Here is a 7205-nt window from a genome sequence, read left to right on the forward strand (position 1 = left end):
TCGACCAAGAATCAATGGAAATCAAGAAAGTATGGCAAACCCAAAGGTGGTTATTTTTTCTATACGTGCTCGAAGGTATTAGCAAAGAGAAGCTTCATACACAATATCAAACTTCAATTGATATTAAGTTATTATAATTAGTACAAAAATCATGAACCACCTTTTTTTTATTTGAAGGTCTTCATATAACCACTGACCATGATTTTAGGGGGGGAGAGAGATTAAACCATAGAGCTTTTGTGATGGATCGATTGACTATGGTTTTTTCTGGTGGAATAGATCGAACAACTTGGCATAACTTCTTTTTGCTTCCAATGGCGGCATTGCTACTACAACATTACCTTAGACAAAAAAGAAATAAAACTTGTGAGGTTTTTCTTTTCCTTAAACTAATTACCCAATATCTTTAACGATATTAATACTCAGGTTGAATCTTATCACAAGGCATATTTTGAATAGGATAAGAAAATGTGTAATAAACAACTTATAAATATTTAAATTTGGGTGATATAAGTTAGATTTGTTCGGCTAGTGGTGAGAAAATATAATTTGTCAAAGGTTAGAGGCAAGATGTAAACCCTACTTTGGATCTGCAAATCGGGCGCCAACGATTTAACTCAGTTTCCCTATGATCCACCAGTTTCTTCTCAAAAATCCTCTGGAATCCATGAGATAAGCGAATCGATTCCTAAAAAATCTCTACTTTTGTTAATCTTTTTTCTATCTTCCTCTTATTTGATCAAGATATGTTTTTCTGAATTGGGTTTTCAATTTCTTTAACCTGAAGCTCAATCATGATTTCTTTCCACAAAATCCAATAAAACAAGATTTTTTCTTTGTTTAGTCCCACTTCATATTTAGATAACAAATCTTTAATCCTTCCCCTAATCTGTTTAATTTTCTGATCGGCAAAATTTTATGATTATTTAAAAGTTTCTTCCCTCGTGATTTTTGTTTTTCTCTCTTTGCAGATTTTTCCCGATTCTCAAACCCAAATCTGATTGGGTGATCTAGGGTTTTAGAAGATGCATGGCTCAGTGGCGGATCAAAGGCATCTTAGTCATTTCCTAAGAAAATTGTCAATTAGAAGCATCTCAGAGAAGATTGTGATCAAGATGAATTTTACTTCATCTTACACAAGGCAAGTCCTCAAAATTTTGAAAAGAAAGTTTGGTCTTACACTCTTACTCTTCTCTATAATGATTATCATCAGAATTTTTCTTGAGCCCAAGATCAATCTAGTCTAATTAACTTCAAGTTTGAACAAGAAATCAAAAATATTTGCATAAAGAATACTTGGCATGAACCTCTAATTTACCATGTATTCATTTTAATTGTATATATTCAGAAGAATATCAATTCTCAAAACCCTTCACACAAGTATTCTTCCTTTCATCAAGAAACAAACTCAAAACATCATTTGTTCACTGTATTTTCAATGGCCTCCCATTCTACCAATATCAATGGCTTATCTTCCAAATTTAACAAGAATTGTAATGTTTCCAAGAGAACTACCAAACATGTCTCTCTTGAGACAAGAGGAAGGTTTTTCGAGTCACATGCATTAATAGGCTATATCTGTAGAGAAAACATGCAAGTTCCTAGATCAGCAGTTAGCTTTTTAGTCAGGGTTAATTGGGATGTCGCTAATCAAGTGGTCGTCATCAATGCCAACATAAGGAATGTTATTATTTTAGGATTCACAGTAGAGAAATATTTCAGAGGGTTTTAAGATCAAGACCTCATTCAGTTGGAGGATATCTTAAGATTCTTTTGCCATTGCAATGTGACATGGTGGTGCAGAGTACAATCTTCCAGTATGAAGTATTCAATATTAAGTTTAGACTGAGAGCATACTTGGATAGAGATAATATCCTACTGATGGTTGCAACTCAAAATGGTGAAGTTATAACCATGTATAATCGAGAGCCAACAGGAGTGATGAAAGAAAAAGTTCGAGTGGATGTCAACTTCCCATTGTGCAGAAAGGTTAAGCTAAATCTGGAAGATGGAGAAAGGGTGAGATTTTCTATCTTATATCTCAGATTCCCAACTGTTACATGTTGACATTACTATGTCTTTAATCACAACAAAAACTATTATGGTTTAATTTTTAATATGGAAGGCTAATCGTACTTGTTTTATCCCTTCAAGGAGTTGATCCCTTTGGTGATAAAGAAGAACAAGTTGGTAATCCACAAGAACAAAATCAAGTTCAAGAGGCTCAAGAAGCAGGAAATTATCAACCTGGGGAAATTAATCATAGAAATACAACATCATCAAATAGATACTGATAATACTCAATAAGGAGATGTACAACAGAATCATCAAGTGAGAGAATCTAAAGAAAATGTATGGGGTCTACACAACTCACCAGTATCTCAAAAAAGATACGTTAACACATACTTTAAGGAAGAAGGAAATGAAAGAGCAAACAAAATAAGAAGAGTTGAAGATGTGGATATGGATGGAATGGATTTGGATAACCGTAACAAGGATATCAATTTGGCTATGTTAAGGTTTGCAGAGGAAGTTAGTAAAGATCAACCTGATGTAGGAAATTCAGAAAACTGCACTTTGGGAAAATCTTCCTCTACTGTAGAAGCTCGCAATACTAGTGAAGCTATTCTTGATAAAGGGACTGACATATGTACTGAAATATCTTACAAAGGAAACAATTTGGATATTGAAACAACTGCTATTGATGCTAATGCAAATGATGGAAACCTAATCGATATATATAATCAGGTTCTTACAAAAACTGATAACCTTTTAACTATTTTTTTCTCGTAATTTGAAGTTTACGTTAATATGTTTTGACCATACTTTCACAACAGTATACATCTTGTTAGATAATTGTTTCAGGCTACAGACATATTTATCTCAGAGCGTTAGTAAAATACTATTTATACTTTCTTGTTTTTATAACAAAACAAGAACAATGAAATTAATCTTATGGAATGTGCAGGGGATTGGGCCTCGAATCACTAGAAATCACTTGGGATACTTATTGAAATTACAGATGCCAGACATAATCTTTTTAGCGGAGACAAAGGTTAAACTTGAAAATATGGAAAAATTAGTAAGACGCTTTTCTGATGCATTTTATGTACCTAGAATAGGTTTATCGAAAGGAATAATGATAGCACGGCATAGTAACATTAAAATGGAAAACTCTAGTGAAACTAAGTTAATACATGATTTTATGCAAAATTTAGGACTCATTGTCCTTAATTACTAAGGACTACCTTTCAGCTGGTCTAATATAGTCCTTGTTTCCCCGGATTGGTTTGATATTTATCCTAATGCCATTGTGAAGCATCTTGTTAGAATGGGATCATACCTTAGTCCCACTATGCTTGACACCTATAAATAGATTAAATAATAAATCTTTCAAGATTGTCAGAGTCTGGGAAGATCGTGAGAAAAACTGGATAACTGAAGTTAGAGGATCTAATGCATTGAAACTAAATAGAAAAATGAAACATTCAGCAAAATTACTTAGAAAACCGAAACATCTTTACTAAAATAAAAGATTTAAATAATAAAATGGAAAATCTGCATAAAATTTCTCTGAAAAAGCGGAGTATAACAACTACACCCAATAATTTGTTCGGAGGTCTGTATGGACTAAACTCCAATGTAATTATGAGAGAACCAACTTAAAAGCGAGACTCAATCAAGAATTACACCAAAGAGTTTATATCTCTTTCTCAATACAATCAACAAATCAAACAGATAGAAATCTGCGAGCCTGATTGATATGAGAAATAACTTGGACGCTGCCAAAAACCAATGCCCAAGTGTCAATCAAGTTCTATCCAACAAACAAGGTCGGATTTATCAACTGATTGAACTACGCACAAGTGTGATATTTCAATTATATAAAAATATAATGCGGAAAAGAAATAACACAGACACCGGAAATTTTGTTAACGAGGAAACCACAAATGCAGAAAAACCCCGGGACCTAGTCCATATTTGAACACCACATTGTATTAAGCCGCTACAGTCTGCAAGCCTACTACAAGTTAATTTCGTAATTTAATGTAGTTTAGCCCTAACCAAGTCTCACACCGATTAGGGCACAGTCGAGTTCCTTACGCCTTTAGAACCACGCCGGATTCTGCACACTTGATTCCCTTAGATAATCTCACCCAAAACTAAGAGTTTCTACGACCCAAAGTCGAAGACTTATAAACAAATATGTCTCCCACAAATATTTCTATTCTTTATTCGGTTTTTGTTCGGTCTTTTGATAACATCAAGGTGAACAGGAACCAACTAATAATCAGGTATTATATTAGTCACCTCACAATAACCCAACTGATTAACAAGAAAAGTTACTGCGGAATCACAAGAGTCTGAGACGAAGAACTGTTGTGATTCTGAGAAGAGCAGCCTAGATATATTAGTCACCTCACAATAACCCAACTGATTAACAAGAAAAGTTACTGCGGAATCACAAGAGTCTGAGACGAAGAACTGTTGTGATTACTTTTATATCTTACCTATCGGAGATAAATCTCGAGTGAATCTTAGAGAAGATAAAAGTCAATACGATAGAACAAGTAAGATTAGAATACGCAACTACAGAGAAAATAGATGGATCTGGCTTCATGAATCCCAATAAAGTCTTCAAGTCGTTAACCTATAATGGTTTGGAAAACCTAGGTTAAAGGAGAATCGACTCTAGTACGCAACTAGGAACACATAGAAGCGTGGGGATTAGGTTTTCCCATTGGTAGAGTTCTCCCTTATATAGTCTTTCAAATAAGGATTGCTTTCAATCAAAGCTAAGATAGCTTAGTTACAAAGCATTCAATATTTTACCTTTAGATGAAAACCTGATTTGAGATTCAAGATAAGTCTGCTTGAAAATAAAGCAATCAATCTCCACCATTAGATGGTCTTAGCTTGTTACATAAAAATGAAATATACCTTCATTTAGATATGGGTTACCGTACCTAAACGTGTATATTGAGTTGGCTCAATAAATTTAACCGAAGTTAGCTAGATAAACACTTTTGTCTTAGCCGTATTCATCTAACACTTTTAGATAAAATATGAAGATCAATCAATCATGAAAAATAATCAAATGAATCTAATTGTGTTTCAGATAGAGTTGTTCAATTGTTTACTATCTTAGAGAAATATATATGAACAAATTGAATCGAAATCGGTTTGATTCGTAATCGTACAAAGTACTTTTACAAAAATCAATTCATGAACATTAAGCTACGTTTTACAAAGATTGCATTCTTTAGATCATAAATATTTTAGTTCATGAGTATGAGAATCATACATGACCAATTATAGAACTTCACCACTGTATTCGCCAACCAGGTACGCGCACAACAGCTCGGATCTTGGCCTAGTCAAGTCGTTCGCAAACTCGAATCGCGAACAACCGTTCCGGACCCAACTCAGGTAAACCCATTCGCATACTAGGTACGCAAACAAGAGTTCCGGACCTTCTCAGGTAAATCCATTCACATACTAGGTATTCAAACAAGAGGTCCGGACCTGAATCATCACAATACAGTTCGCATACTAGGTATGCATACCGTGTTATACCCAGACATGAGTAAACGTTCTAAACTCTCATTTCAATCATTGCAACATCCTTGGAAGACGATAATGGTTGTCTCACACAATCCATTAGCTTCAAGTAATTTTCAAGTGATCGATTGATCAATACGAAACTTCCCAAATTAACAACAAATGACTGTCTCACACAAATCATATTAGATGTTCAAGGTAATTTTCACATGATCATCTTTTTACATTATATTTAGTTTCCAACAAATAAATTGTTTCCAACTAAACTCGTCAAGAATATGATGAATATATCTAAAGCAAAACGCTTCCAGCACATATTTCGAGAAAAAGATAAGCGAGATAAACTGAGCTTGAAATATCAAATGTATATAATATAAAAGTATATATAGGTTTGCGACGTAGTCTCATTATAATATAAAATAGATTAGACTTATGAGTGAAAGAAAGTTTTGGTCTCCACATACCTATTGTTGATGAAGTTCCTCCAAGCTCCTCGGTAAATCTTCGTCTTCAATTGGTGAACGTCGTGGAGTCTAAAGCTCAACTACACATTCTATCCTAATCCGAGACATAGCTATAAGTAGACTAGAAATAAAGACTTATAGTTTTGACAACTAAACTTGACAAACAAGCTTGAGATAGCAACGTTTGCGAGTTCGACCGAGCAGTGCTCTAACAATCTCCCCCTTTTTCAATTTTAGTGACAAAAATATCAATACATATGGATTACAAAATAGATAACTTTGTAGCTTCGCATCCATCATGCTTGATTTCCTTGGCTCTTTAACATTCCTTGAATTCTTCGTTATTTGAAGTACTTCAATTCTGAACGTGTTCAACTCAGCATCATTTTTGTTGAAGATCCGTAGCCATAACAATAAGAAAGCAGGTTTTCTCGATCATTGTTATACAGTTTCATAGTATTATTATAGAAAATCAAAGTCCAATTTTATCACAACTTTGAAATAATAATATGGTGATACGTATCACTCTCCCTTAGTCAATACTTCATCTTACAATGAAAACCATTCCCCCTTACATAATGATCCATAAACCATATGTATGTAGTGTAAACTACAAAATAATTCTGCCCCTTTTTGTCAATATAAATTGCCAAAGGTACGAAAACTATCATAATGAAATTTTCAAAAAGATACGTCATGATTAAAAGAGAACATATCAACTTTGTTTCGATGATTTCACATAGTCGTAACTTAGTGTATTCATCAAGGAGTTTATAGAGATACAAGATAACTCCTACAATATTCCACAAACACACCCCCCACAAAGATATGACAATTAAGCACAAGTTTCAATTAAGAACTCTCCCCCATTTGATGTCATTCCCAAGAGAACAACATGAGCAACCTTACTTTTTCAAGAAAAGAAGGATTTCTTTGGACATTAACAAATCACATGGATCTGTATCCAGTAAATTCGAATAAATTAATCACAAGAATATCTTATTGATTAATTTAACTGGAAACACTCAACAAAAGAAAACTTACAGAGCCATACAGTACTTTCACATAAAAGTGGATCAGGGAAAGATCAATACTACGGAATTTTTCGAAATTTCATTCTATCTTTCATCAATATTTGCATAATGACACAATAGACTTAACTTTTGAGCATATATGAGA

At 33.7% G+C, this 7205-nt stretch overlaps 1 long non-coding RNA gene across 2 annotated transcripts; it reads left to right on the forward strand.

The window, feature by feature from the left end:
• The first annotated feature begins 327 nt into the window (after positions 1-327).
• On the forward strand, positions 328-3067 carry LOC113300652. 2 transcript variants are annotated; one of them, XR_003335863.1, is made up of 3 exons: positions 328-2019; positions 2155-2748; positions 2969-3067. It is a non-coding gene; the product is annotated as an uncharacterized LOC113300652 (long non-coding RNA). The 2 variants fall into 2 exon arrangements; XR_003335864.1 differs by lacking the exon at positions 2969-3067 and having other exon boundaries at positions 330-2019; positions 2155-2761.
• The last annotated feature ends 4138 nt before the right edge of the window (positions 3068-7205 follow it).

The sequence above is a fragment of the Papaver somniferum genome, chromosome 7 (assembly GCF_003573695.1).
Source record: "Papaver somniferum cultivar HN1 chromosome 7, ASM357369v1, whole genome shotgun sequence".
Classification (NCBI taxonomy): domain Eukaryota; kingdom Viridiplantae; phylum Streptophyta; class Magnoliopsida; order Ranunculales; family Papaveraceae; genus Papaver; species Papaver somniferum.